The 15001-nt window shown below is 46.7% G+C and overlaps 1 pseudogene; it reads right to left on the bottom strand.

The window, feature by feature from the left end:
- Window positions 1–276: 276 nt before the first annotated feature.
- LOC148193179 (uncharacterized) lies at window positions 277–1793 on the bottom strand (annotated as a pseudogene).
- Between the last annotated feature and the right edge of the window lie 13208 nt (window positions 1794–15001).

Genomic DNA, 15001 nt, shown 5'->3' with positions numbered 1-15001 from the left:
TCATCCAACATATCATCAAGTCTAGGGATGGGATGTCTATACTTTATGGTGATGTTGTTGATAGCCCTACAATCACAACACATGCGCCACTTCCCATCCTTTTTGGGCACCAACAACACTGGTACAGCACAGGGGCTTAGGCTTTTTGAACCAAACCTTATCTAGTAATTCTTGGACTTGTGACTCAATTCTTTGGTTTCTTGGGGATTAGTCCTATAGGCAGGCCTATTAGGAAGAGTTGCCCCTGGTATGAAATCAATTTGATGTTCTATCCTCTTAATGGTGGAAGCCCATTTGGAATTTCTTTGGGAAATAGATCATCAAATTCTTCAAAAGCTTTTGTATTGCCAAAGAAAGAGTATTAGTCTGAGTCTCACTAGATGTGCAGATGAGTGTTCCTTGGCAAAGAAGAAGGTATGAAGGTTGCTCAACTTGAAGTGTATTGTTTAAAGTCTTTTTATTTAAAAGAACTTCATGTTGAGTGACCTTGTGGGAAGTAACACTGGACTCTATGACTTCTCCGCTCTGTTGTTTTGGCATTTTTTTCTTTTTCTGTTTCTTTTCCTGTTCCCTAGCGGACTTCATTTGTGCTTGATCTTGTGCCACCTGAGTAGGTGTCAAAGGTTGAAGCACAAATTTCTTGTCTTGTTTGTGCACAGTTATGGTATTGGTAAGACCATGGTGTATAGTGTTATGATCAAATTGCCATGGTCTTCCCAATAGCACATGGCAAGCTTCCATAGGAACTACATCACAAACAACTTCATCTTTGAAGTTCCCTATGGATAAGCCACTTTAACTTGATTCTTGACTGTAATGTCCCCATCTTCATTTAGCCAATGAAGTCTATAAGGTTTGGGATGGGGTATTACAGCAAGATTCAGTTTTCAACTAGTCTGGTACTACAACAATTGCAGCAAGAACCACTATCAATAATGAGAGAACAATAGTTTTCTTGAATTTTACACCTTGTATGAAAAATGTTCTCTCTTTGTGATAGTTGTTCCAGACTTGGTTGACTGCTAAGCACCCTTCTCACCATGAGAAGTTGACAATCATCCGCAAACACTTCCTCTTCTTTTTCTGATTCACTCTCACTATCACTGGTAGGGGATTCACTTTCACTGCTATAGATGTCCTTTCCCTTTAAAAGAATAGTTCTCTTAGTAGGACATTGAGCAGCTATATGACCCCTACCTAAACACTTGAAACACTTTATATCACTTGTGCGAGTGTGTGAAGAGGACTCTTTGTTTGGCTTTTCAACTATTTTGGCTAGAGGTTTGAGGGGTTCTTTTGCTTTAGTAAATTTCGGCTCAAAGGGAGACTGAAATCTTTTGGCAGAAATTTTTCGCTGATTTTGTTGTTCTACCTTTATACACATTTGAACAAGTTCATTCAAATCTCTATAAGGTAGAAGTTCAACTTTATCCCTTATGTCCAAATTTAACCCACTCAAAAATCTAGCTAAAGTAGTTTCCTCTGCCTCTGTGATCCCTGCTCTCATTATGTATAGCTCCATTTGTTGTCTATAGCCTTCAACAGACATAGACTTTTGTTGCAACCTTTGGAGCTTATCCATAAGTCCCTTTTATAGTAAGAGGGAATGTGCCTTTTCTTGAGAGCAGCTGTGAGTTCATTCCAATATTTAATGGGAGGAAGTTGTTGTCTCATTCTCTCTTTGACTAAGCAGTCCACCAATACATTGCATACCCTTGAAAACTAAGGGTAGCTAGAGAGACTTTCCTTTCCTCCGACACTTGTTGACAAGCAAATATTTGCTCTACTTTCATTTCCCAGTCAAGGTAAGCCTCAATGTTATCTTTCCCATGAAAATGAGGCAATACCACATTGACTTCCTTAGGAGGAGGAGGAGGATTTTCATAGTCACGCCTACGCCTTCTTGATGAAGAAGGATAGTAATCTCCTACTCTTAAGTTTTCTTGCTCACTTTGGGATTCTACACTCAGGCTTCTCTCCCTATATTGAACTTGTTCATCTCTTAGCATTTTCAACTCATTAGTAACCATGGCATTGTGTAATTCTCTTTGAATCTTTTCTTGCCCTATTTTCCTTTCAATTTCTTTGAGTTGATTGACAAGAGTTTGAAAACAAAATTGTTCTTTAGGTCCTCATTAATTCTAGGGGAATGTCTTCCAGACATTTTATGAACTTAAAAATTTTCTTGAAGTAAAGACTAAGAGAGTTCACTTGAGGACAATATTCCAGGTAAGAGAGGTGGACCTTGTAGGTCGCTTAAGTACCAAGTCTTGCCTTGCCAAATATAGCCTTAGTTACTTACTAAAAGTCTTTAATTCAAAATCACTTCTAAATTCACTAAATATATGGAGACACAAACACAAAGAAAGAAAACCTTAGACTCTAAAGTCGGACTCTAAGACTTCCTATGCGAAACTTGCAAAAAATTAAAACCAAATCAAAGGTGAGGTCTCCTAGGTGAGGCTTAGACTTTTTGGATCTAAGACACACTCACCGTCTACCAATTTTAAAAAAGATGAGACTTTAAGTCAAGTTAGCAAATGAGAGAAGAACACTTATGAGCTCTTCCACTTCACTTGCTTGAAATGGCCAACTTACAAGAATGAAAAAGAAAATCAAAAGGCAATACAAAGGGAACAACAAAACAAAAATTTGAAAGAACACAAGGTAGTTTAATGTGGCAGCTTTGGTTGCTCTCAAACAAGTAATGAATCAGGAGTGATTCATGCAAATCTCTCAGCTGCAGAGTGAACTATGCTGCTGTTGCAGCCACCAGAATTCATGCAGACCAGTGAAAAATATGTGGTCCTGCTGCACCAAAAATCAACTCCAAAGTTGATCTTTCCTTGCTCCAATCCACTGCCTAAGATGCTACCAATGTTATAGGACCACCTGAGATAATTCTGCACCCAACAAAGAGCTCATACAGACCACCAATAATCAATTATTAAGCCAGAAAATCAACACTGCTGCTGCTAGAAACTGTTAAACCAGAATGCACAACTGTAATTTTCTCAAACAGCTTATGTGCAGGATTTTCAAACAACTTAAATCAAACAATTAATCGGTTTCCAATGAATGGTGGCACTCAAAATGAACTTAGGAAAGGATCTAGAGTGGATTTAAAAAAACAAGAAACAAAGATAAGTTGCAGCTTTGTTCAATTTTGAAACTAAATGCAAACTAGGCAAAGTGTTTGATAAAATGCCTAGCAGAAGGCTGAAAAAAATGTGCATCAGAGTTTTAAATTTGGCTTGGCACTGGTTCACACAGCTTTTTATAGTGCAGTTTATGGTAAGATTTGAATTGTGCACTTCTTTTAATTCAATTGAACCAAGCTTTTGCTACCAATTCTGAACTAACTTTGATGCAGTAATCACAACAAGCTTTCAAATTAACAATTCTGCAACTAGACCAGAAAAGATGCTTAAAATTTGGTAGTTTTAATGGTCATTTTGCACAAACGAATTTGGACTCTTAATTTTATGATTTGAGCAAATTTGTTTTACCAAATATGACTTGCGCAAACTGCCAGCAGAGGCTAAATGCTTGTAAATCAAAATTTTACTGGTTCAGTTGCCTTTTAACACCAAATTTGACCAATTAACTAACCAAACTTCAGCAGAGGATTCAAACTGATATGTAATCAATTAAAATGACTATAGGACAGCAAATCAAACTTAAACAAGACTCTAGAAATGCATTTAAGAGATGTCCAGAAAGAATTCTAAACTGGACAGATTCAAAAATCAGAAAAACTTCAGAAACATTAAGCAAGGATAGGTGCAGTTCGGTCAAGCTGCTTGAATGATTTATGGATTCTGCATAATGGTGCAACCAGATTGATTGTCTTGGACAATTCCTTGTTCATATGGTATGCACACATCACATTACAGCAACTCCAACATCACCAATTTTAATTTCACACGGTGCATTTCAGAAAACACATTTTAAATCAAATTCAAAACAGAATTGAATTCTGCATTAACTGGAACTGCACTGTGATGGAATTCAAGATGCACTGAGCTCATTCATCATTACTCTTGTGATGTGCATCTATTGAAAAACCATTCCAGATATGCAGATTCACCCAGGCACCAAACTTACTAAGAATTTTGACAAAATTGCAGCAAATACACATGACTGGACATGACTGAATAAGATTGCAAAAATTTAAAATACTCAAGACAAAGATTGAACCGATTAAAATGATGGAAATAAAATCAAGTAAAAGCTGGAACAAAGAAACGATGTAAATGAAAACTACTGGAATTGAAGAGAATAATGAAACAGTGCAACAGAATACAGAAAACAAGAATGAAATGTTGACAGAATGCAGCGAATGAAAAACAGATACTCAGCTGGAGCGTGATGCAGAACCAAGGCTCTGAATACCACTTGATGAAGTTGCTCCAGCTAGAAGGAAGGATTGAATGCAGCGGGAGGTTAGATCCAGAGATGGCAGCGAGAAGAAGACTGGAAATGCAGTGCAGACGTTGATTTCAGAGATGGCAGCAGAGAAGAAGAATGGAAGTGCAGTGGCATAGTTGATGGTAGAGGAGCTTTTTTTGGAAAGTGGATAACTAGCTCAGGAGGCCTTCCATTGGAAGGAAGCTAGATGGAGAGGGAAAGCTCAATTTGGAGTGACTTTTGGGCAGAGTTTTAGGTGCTGGAAAATGCATCAGCAAAGTAAAATTCCATATATCAAAAGTGTCATTACAATGGTGGCTACCATGAATTTATAGGAGATTCATGGAGCTGCAACGAGAAAGCACATTAACCATGTGTAAAATGTGAAACATTTAATAAAAATGTGCCTAAAACCAAAGCAGCATTTGAGCTAATGGTGTGGAGGAACGGATGTGCTGTTGTGGTGTGCGCAGTAAAAAGGGGTGGTGCAGCTAGCAATTTTGACCATCAACTGGACAGTTTTACCCTTCTCTTGTTATCTCCAAATTCCACTTAAATTGAAGGAAAAGAACGTGTCCTGTTGTGTCTACATCTTCAATCTCTTCTTGAATTCTTCTAGCCATACTTCTAGTGATGGGTCCATGTCCTAAGTCATCACTCCACTTCCTCCACTACCTCCACTTCCTCCACTTCCTACACTTCCTCCTCTTCATCAACTTCGTCCACTTCTTCAACTTGCCGTAGTGCTTCCACTTCGTCCACTTCGTCATCTTCGTCCACTTCCTCCAATTCGTCCACTTCGTCAACATCATCCACTTCTTCAACTTCCTCCACTTCCCCCACTTCCTCCACTTCGTCCCCGTCGTCCACTTTGTCCACTTCCTCCACTTCCTCCACTTCCTCCACTTCTTCCACTTCGTCGACTTCCTCCACTTCCTCCACTTCCTCCACTTCTTCCACTTCGTCCCCTTCGTCGACTTCCTGCACTTCGTCCACTTCGTCCACTTCCTCCACTGCCTCGACTTCGTCAACTTCCTCCACTTCCTCCCCTTCGTCAACTTCCTCCACCTCTTCCAGTTCTTCCACTTCGTCAACATCCTCCACTTCCTCCACTTCCTCCACTTCCTCCACTTCCTCCATTTCCTCCACTTCCTCCACTTCCTCCACTTCCTCCACTTCCTCCACTTCCTCCACTTCCTCCACTCCACTTCCTCCACTTCCTCAACTTCCTCCACTTCCTCCACTTCCTCAACTTCCTCCACTTCCTCCACTTCCTCCCCTTCGTAAACTTCCTCCACCTCCCTCACTTCTTCCACTTCGTCAACTTCCTCCACTTCGTGCACATCCTGCACTTCGTCCACTTCATTGACTTCCTCCACTTCGTCCTTTTCGTCAACTTCCTCCAATTCCTCCACTTCCTCCACTTCCTCCACTCCCTCCACTTCCTCCACTTCCTCCACTTCCGCCACTTCCTCCACTTCCTCCACTACCTCCACTTCCTCCACTTCCTACACTTCCTCCTCTTCATCAACTTCGTCCACTTCTTCAACTTGCCCAGTACTTCCACTTCGTCCACTTCGTCCACTTCGTCCACTTCATCCACTTCCTCCCCTTCCTCCACTTCGTCCACTTCCTCCACTTCTCACTTCGTCCTTTTCATCAACTTCCTCCAATTCCTCCACTTCCTCCACTTCCTCCACTCCCTCCACTTCCTCCACTTCCTCCACTTCCGCCACTTCCTCCACTTCCTCCACTACCTCCACTACCTCCACTTCCTCCACTTCCTACACTTCCTCCTCTTCATCAACTTCGTCCACTTCTTCAACTTGCCCAGTACTTCCACTTCGTCCACTTCGTCCACTTCGTCCACTTCATCCACTTCCTCCCCTTCCTCCACTTCGTCCACTTCCTCCACTTCCGCCACTTCCTCCACTTCCTCCACTACCTCCACTTCCTCCACTTCCTACACTTCCTCCTCTTCATCAACTTCGTCCACTTCTTCAACTTGCCCAGTGCTTCCACTTCGCCCACATCATCCACTTCCTCCCTTCCTCCACTTCGTCCACTTCCTCCACTTCTGCCACTTCCTCCACTTCCTCCACTACCTCCACTTCCTCCACTTCCTACACTTCCTCCTCTTCATCAACTTCGTCCACTTCTTCAACTTGCCTAGTGCTTCCACTTCCTCCACTTCCTCCACTTCGTCATCTTCTTCCACTTCGTCCACTTCCTTCAATTCGTCCACTTCGTCAATTTCATCCACTTCTTCAACTTCCTCCACTTCCCCCACTTCTTCCACTTCATCCCCGTCGTCCACTTTGTCCACTTCCTCCACTTTGTCCACTTCCTCCACTCCTTCCACTTCGTCCACTTCCTCCACTACCTCCACTTCCTCCACTTCCTCCACTTCCTCCATTTCCTCCACCTCCTCTACTTCTTCCACTTCGTCAACTTCCTCCGTTTCCTCCACTTCCTCCACTTGGCCCACTTGCTCCACTTCGTCCACTTCCTCCACTTCGTCAACTTCGTCCACTTCCTTCACTTCCTGAACTTCCTCCACTTCCTCCACGTCCTCCACTTCGTCCACTTCGTGAACTTCCTCTACTTTGTCCACTTGCTCCACTTTCTTCACTTCCTCAACTTCGTCAACTTCTTCAACTTCCTACACTTCCTCAACTTCCTCCACTTCCTCCACTTCTTCCACTTCGTCCTCTTCGTCCACTTCGTCAACTTCGTCCACTTCCTCAACTTCGTCCACTTCCTCCAAATCGTCCACTTCTTTCATTTCGTCTAGTTAACCCACTTCTTCAACTTCGTCATCTTCATCCACTTCGTCGACTTCCTCCACTTACTCAACTTCCTCATCTGCCTCCACTTCCTCCACTTCATCCACTATGTCCACTTCGTCTACTTCGTCCACTTCCTCAATTTCCTCCACTTCCTCCATTTCCTCCAATTCGTCCCCTTCGTCCACTTCCTCCACTTCGTCAACTTCCTCCACGTCGTCCAATTCCTCCACTTCCTCCACTTCCTCCACTTCGTCTACTTCGTCCACTTCGTCAACTACTTCCACTTCGTCGACTTCGTCCACTTCCTCCCCTTCCTCCACTTCGTCCACTTCCTCCTCTTCGTCCACTTCGTCCACTACCTCCACTTCCTCCACTTCCTACACTTCCTCCTCTTCACCAACTTCGTCCACTTCTTCAACTTGCCCAGTGCTTCCACTTCGTCCACTTCATCCACTTCCTCCCCTTCCTCCACTTCGTCCAGTTCCTCCACTTCCGCCACTTCCTCCACTTCCTCCACTACCTCCACTTCCTCCACTTCCTCCACTTCCTACACTTCCTCCTCTTCATCAACTTCGTCCACTTCTTCAACTTGCCCAGTGCTTCCACTTCGTCCACATCATCCACTTCCTCCCCTTCCTCCACTTCGTCCACTTCCTCCACTTCCGCCACTTCCTCCACTTCCTCCACTACCTCCACTTCCTCCACTTCCTACACTTCCTCTCTTCATCAACTTCGTCCACTTCTTCAACTTGCCCAGTGCTTCCACTGCCTCCACTTCTTCCACTTCGTCATCTTCTTCCACTTCGTCCACTTCCTTCAATTCGTCCACTTCGTCAACTTCATCCACTTCTTCAACTTCCTCCACTTCCCCCACTTCTTCCACCTCGTCCACGTCGTCCACTTTGTCCACTTCCTCCACTTTTTCCACTTCCTCCACTTCTTCCACTTCCTCCACTTCCTCCACTTCCTCCACTTCGTCCACTTCGTCCACTTCCTCCACTTCCTCCACTTCCTCCACTTCCTCCACTTCCTCCACTTCCTCCATTTCCTCCACCACCTCTACTTCTTCCACTTCCACTTGGCCCACTTGCTCCACTTCGTCCACTTCCTCCACTTCGTCAACTTCCTCCACTTTGTCCACTTCCTCCACTTCCTCCACTTTGTCCACTTCCTCCACTTCCTCCATTTCCTCCACCTCCTCTACTTCTTCAACTTCGTCAACTTCCTCCGTTTCCTCCACTTCCTCCACTTGGCCCACTTGCTCCACTTCGTCCACTTCCTCAACTTCCTCCACTTAGTCATCTTCATCTACTTCGTCGACTTCCTCCACTTACTCAACTTCCTCATCTGCTTCCACTTCCTCCACTTCATCCACTTTGTCCACTTCGTCTACTTCGTCCACTTCGTCCACTTCCTCCACTTCCTCCAATTCGCCCCCTTCGTCCACTTCCTCCACTTCGTCAACTTCCTCCACGTCATCCAATTCCTCCACTTCCTGCACTTCCTCCACTTCGTCCACTTCGTCAACTACTTCCACTTCGTCGACTCCTCCACTTCCTCCCCTTCCTCCACTTCGTCCACTTCGTCCACTTCCTCCACTTCCTCGACTACCTCCACTTCCTACACTTCCTCCTCTTCATCAACTTCGTCCACTTCTTCAACTTGCCCTAGTGCTTCCACTTCGTCCACTTCGTCATCTTCGTCCACTTCCTCCAATTCGTCCACTTCGTCAACTTCATCCACTTCGTCCCCGTCGCCCACTTTGTCCACTTCCTCCACTTGGTCCACTTCCTCCACTTCCTCCACTTCCTCCACTTCCTCCACTTCTTCCACTTCGTCCACTTCGTCGACTTCCTGCACTTCCTCAACTTCCTCCACTTCCTCCACTACCTCGACTTCGTCAACTTCCTCCACTTCCTCCCCTTCGTCAACTTCCAACCCCCTCCTCCACTTCTTCCACTTCGTCAACTTCCTCCACTTCGTGCTTTTCCTCCACTTCGTGCACCTCGTCAACTACCTCCACTTCCTCCACTTCCTCCACTTCGTCAACTTCGTCCACTTCCTCCACTTCCTACACTTCATCCTCTTCGTCAACTTCGTCCACTTCTTCAACTTCCCCCACCTCTTCCACTTCGTCCACTTCGTCCACTTCCTCCACTTCCTCCAATTCGCCCACTTCGTCAACTTCATCCAGTTCTTCAACTTCCTCCACTTCCTCTACTTCGTCCCCATCGTGCACTTCCTCAACTTCCTCCACTTCTTCCACTTCCTCCACTTCCTCCACATCCCGCACTTCCTCTACTTCCTCGACTTCGTCAACTTCCTCCACTTCCTACCCTTCGTCAACTTCCACCACTTCCTCCAGTTCTTCCACTTCGTCAACTTCCTCAACTTCCTCCACTTTGTCCACTTCCTCCACTTCGTCCACTTCATCCACTTCATCAACTACGTACACTCCGTTAACTTCCTCCATTTCCTCCACTTCCTCCACTTCGTCAAATTCGTCCACTTCGTAAACTTCGTCGACTTCCTCCACTTCCTCTATTCCCCCCATTTCCTCTACTTCGTCCACTTCCTCCACTTGCCATACTTCCTCCACTTCGTCCACTTCGTGCACTTCTTCCACTTCATCAACTTCGTCCACTACCTCAACTTCGTCAACATCGTCCACTTCCTACACTTCCTCCACTTCGTCCACTTCTTGCACTTTGTCCAGTTGTTCCACTTCTTCAACTTCGTCAAATTCCTCCACTTCCTCCACTTCTTCCACTTCCTCCACTTCGTCAACTTCGTCCACTTCCTCAACTTCCTCCACTTCGTCTACTTCGTCAACTTCATCCACTTCTTCCATTTCCTCCACTTCTTCCACTTCGTCCACTTCCTCCAATTCGCCCACTTCGTCAACTTCGTCCACTTTTTCAACTTCGTCCACATCGTCCACTTCCTCCACTTCCTGGACTTCCTCCAGTTCCTCCACTTCCTCCACTTCTTCCCCTTCCTCCAGTTCCTTCATGTCCTCCACTTCCACCACTTCGTCCACTTCCTCCATTTCGTCCGCTTCGTCAACTTCCTCCACTTCGTCCATTTCCTCAACTTCCTTCACTTCCTCCACTTCGCCCACTTCCTCCACTTCCTCCAATTCCTACACGTCCTCCACTTCGTCAACTTCCTCCATTTCCTCCACTTCCTCCACTTCCTCCACTTCCTCCACTTCCTCGAATTCCTCCACTTCGTCCACTTCCTCCACTTCCTCCACTTCCTCCACTTCCTCCCCTTCTTCCACTTCCTCCACTTCCTCCATTTCCGCCACTTCGTCAACTTCCTCCACTTCGTCCACTTTCACCACTTCCTCCACCTTCTCTACTTCGTCCACCTCATCCACTTCGTAAACTTCGTCCACTTCGTCAACTTCGTCTCCTTCCTCCTCTTGCTCCACTTCCTCCTCTAGCTTCACTTCCTCCACTTCCTCAACTTCCTTCACTTCGTCCACTTCCTCCACATCCTCCACTTCCTCCACTTCGTCCCCTTCGTCAACTTCCTACACTTCCCACACTTCCTCCTCTTGGTCAACTTCCTCCACTTCCTTCACTTCGTCCACTTCATCCACTTCGTCCATTTCGTCCACATCGTCCACTTCCTCCACTTCCTCAAGTTCCTCCACTTCGTCAACTTCGTCCACTTCCTCCACTTTGTCTACTGCCTACACTTCCTCTAAATCGTCCACTTCTTTCACTTCGTCTACTTATTCCACTTCTTAAACTTCGTCATCTTCGTCCACTTCGTCGACTTCCTCCACTTCTTCAACTTCCTCATCTTCCTCCACTTCCTCCACTTCCTCCAGTTCGTCCCCTTCATCCACTTCCTCCACTTTGTAAACTTCCTCCACGTCGTCCAGTTCCTCCACTTCCTGCACTTCCTCCACTTCGTCAACTTCGTCTACTTCGTCCACTTCCTCCCCTTCCTCCCCTTCCTCCACTTCGTCCACTTCCTCCACTTCCTCCTCTTCCTCCACTTCCTCCACTTCCTCCACTTCCTCCACTTCGTCTACTTCTTCCACTTCCTCCACTTCGTCAACTTCCTCCACTTCCTCTACTTCCTTCACTTCGTTCCCTTCGTTAACTTCCTGCACATCCCCTATTTCCTACACTTCCTAATCTTTATCCACTTCGTCCACTTCTTCCACATCCTCTACTTCTTCCACTTCTTCAACATCGTCATCTTCGTCTACTTCGTCCAGTTCCTCCACTTCGTCAACTTCCTCCACTTCCTCCACTTTAGCGACTTCCTGCACTTCCTCCGCTTGTTCACTTTCTTCATCTTCGTCAACTTCCTCCACTTCCTGCACTTCGTCCACTTCTTCCACTTCTTAAACTTCTTCCACTTCGTTCACTTCGTCCTTTTCTCCCACTTCGTCCTTTCCTTCCACTTCGTCCACTTCGTCCACTTCCTCCACTTTGGCGACTTCCTCCACTTCCTTCACTTCCTCCACTTCCTCCACGTCCTACTCTTCGTCCACTTCTTCCACTTGCTCCACTTCTTCCACTTCCTACACTTGCTCCACTTCTTCCACTTCCTCCACTTCCTCCACTTCGTCCACTTCGTGAACTTCGTCCACTTCCTTCAATTCCTCCACTTCCTCCACTTCGTCAACTTCCTCCACTTCCTCTGCTTCTTCCACTCGCCCACTTCATCCACTTAGTCCACTTCGTCCACTTCCACCACTTTGTCAACTTCCTCCACTTCGTCCACTTAGTCCACCTCGTCAACTACCTCCACTTCCTCCTCTTCGTCAACTTCGTCCACTTCTTCAACTTCTCGCACCTCTTCCACTTCGTCCACTTTGTCATCTTCGTCCACTTCGTCCACTTCCTCAACTTCCTCCAAGTCCTCCACTACGTCAACTTCATCCAGTTCTTCAACTTCCTCCACTTCCTCCACTTCCTCCACTTCTACCCATCGTCCACTTCCTCAACTTCCTCCACTTCTTCCACTTCCTCCATTTCCTCCACTTCGTCCCTATCGTCCACTTCCTCAACTTCCTCCACTTCGTCCACTTCGTCCACTTCCTCCTCGTCCTCCACTACATCCACTTCCTCCACTTCCTACACTTCCTCCTTCTCATCAACTTCGTCCACTTCTTCAACTTGCCCCACTGCTTCCACTTCGTCCACTTTGTCCACTTCCTCCAATTCGTCAACTTCGTCAACTTCATCCACTTCTTCAACTTCCTCCACTTCCTCCAGTTCCTCCACTTCGTCAACTTCCTCCACTTCCTCCACTTCTTCCACTTCGTCAACTTCCTCCGCTTCGTGCACTTCCTCCACTTCGTCCTTTTCGTCAACTTCCTCCACTTCCTCCACTTCCTCCACTCCCTCCACTTCCTCCACTTCGTCAACTTCCTCCAATTCCTCCACTTCCTCCACTTCGTCCACCTTCTCCACATCCTCAACTTCCTCCACTTCCTCCACTTTGTCTACTTCCTGCACTCCCTCCACATCCTCCACTTCCTACACTTCCCCCACTTCCTCCACTTCGTCAACTTCGTCCACTTCTTCAACGTCCTCCATTTCTTCCACTCCTTCCACTTTGTCCACTTCCTCCACTTCCTCCACTTCGTCCACTTCGTCAACTTCCTCGACTTCGTCAACTTCCTCCACTTCCTCCAATTCCTCCCCTCCGTCAACTTCCTCCACCTCCTCCACTTCTTCCACTTCGTCAACTTCCTCCGCTTCGTGCACTTCCTCCACTTCGTCCTTTTCGTCAACTTCCTCCACTTCCTCCACTCCCTCCACTTCCTCCACTTCCTCAACTGTCTCCAATTCCTCCACTTCCTCCACTTCGTCCACCTTCTTCACTTCCTCAACTTCCTCCACTTCCTCCACTTTGTCTACTTCCTGCACTCCCTCCACTTCCTCCACTTCCTACACTTCCCCCACTTCCTCCACTTCGTCAACTTCGCCAACTTCTTCAACGTCCTCCATTTCTTCCACTCCTTCCACTTTGTCCACTTCCTCCACTTCCTCCACTTCGTCCACTTCGTCAACTTCGTCCACTTCCTCCACTTCGTCAACTTCCTCCACTTCCTCTACTTCGTCCACTTCCTACACTTCCTCAACTTCGTCAAGTTCGTCCACTTCTTCCACTTCGTCCACTTCATCCACTTCTCCAACTTCGTCATCTTCGTCCACTTCCTCCTCTTTCTTCACTTCCTCAACATCCTCCTCCACTTCCTTCGCTTCCTCCACTTCCCTCACTTTCTCCACTTCCTCCACTTCCTCCACTTCATCAACTTCGTCCACTTCCTCCACTTCCACCACTTCGTCATCTTCGTCCACTTCGTCCACCTCGTCAACTACCTCCATTTCCTCCACTTCGTCAAGTTCGTCCACTTCCTACACTTCCTCCTCTTCGTCAACTTCTTCAACTTCCCGCACCTCTTCCACTTCGTTCACTTCGTCATCTTCGTCCACTTCCTCCACTTCCTCCACTTCCTCCAATTCGTCCACTTCGTCAACTTCATCCAGTTCTTCAATTTCCTCCACTTCCTCTACTTCATCCCCATCGTCCACTTCCTCAACTTCCTCCACTTCTTCCACTTTGTCCACTTCCTCCACTTCCTCCATATCCTGGACTTCCTCCACTTCCTCGACTTCGTCAACTTCCTCCACTTCCTCCCCCTCGTCAACTTCCACCACTTCCTCCACTTCTTCCAATTCGTCAACTTCCTCCACTTCGTCCACTTCCTCCACTTTGTCCACTTCCTCCACTCCGTCCACTTCATCCACTTCATCAACTACGTACACTCCGTCAACTTCCTCCACTTCCTCCACTTCCTCCACTTCATCAACTTCGTCCACTTCGTCCACTTCGTCAACTTCGTCGACTTCCTCCACTTCCTCTATTTCCCCCATTTCCTCTACTTCGTCCACTTCCTCCACTTCCCATACTTCCTTCACTTCGTCTACTTCGTGCACTTCGTCCACTTCTTCCACTTCGTCAACTTCGTCCACTTGCTCAACTTCGTCAACTTCCTCCACTTCCTCCACTTCCTACACTTCCTCCACTTTGTCCATTTGTTGCAGTTCGTCCAGTTCTTCCACTTCTTCAACTTCGTCAAATTCGTCCACTTCCTCCACTTCGTCCACTTCGTCAACTTCCTCAACTTCCTCCACTTCATCTACTTCGTTAACTTCATCCACTTCGTCCACTTCGACCACTTGGTCCAGTTCGTCCACTTGGTCCACTTCGTCCACTTCGTCCGCTTCGTAAACCTCCTCCACTTCCTCCACTTCTTCTACTTTGTCCACTTCCTCCACTTCCTCCATTTCCTCCACTTCGTCCACTTCCTCCACATCGTCCAGTTCCTCCACTTGCTCCACTTATTCCACTTCCTCCACATCATCCACTTCCTCCACTTCCTCCACTTGCTCCACTTCGTCCACTTGCTCCACTTCGTCCACTTGCTCCACTTCGTCCACTTGCTCCACTTCGTCAACTTCCTCCACTTCGCCCACTTCCTCCACATCCTCCACTTCTTCACTTTCTTTATCTTCGTCAACTTCTTCAACTTCGTCCACTTCCTACGCTTCGTCCACTTCTGCCACTTCTTCAACTTCGACATCTTCGTCCATTTCGTCCACTTCTTCAACTTCGTCCACTTCCTCCACTTCCTCCACGTCCTCCACTTCGTCCACTTCTTCCACTTCCTCCACTTCGTCAAGTTCCTCCACTTCCTCCACGTCCCTCCAATTCCTCCACGTCCCTCCAATTCGTCCTCCTCCTCCAATTCCTTCACTTCATCC

The sequence above is a fragment of the Vigna umbellata genome, chromosome 9, assembly GCF_029865625.1.
Source record: "Vigna umbellata cultivar VRB3 chromosome 9, Vumbellata_1.0, whole genome shotgun sequence".
In the NCBI taxonomy this organism is placed as follows: Eukaryota; Viridiplantae; Streptophyta; class Magnoliopsida; order Fabales; family Fabaceae; genus Vigna; species Vigna umbellata.
The sequence above is the reverse complement of the archived record's forward strand: the minus strand, read 5'-3'. Positions and strand labels throughout refer to the sequence as shown.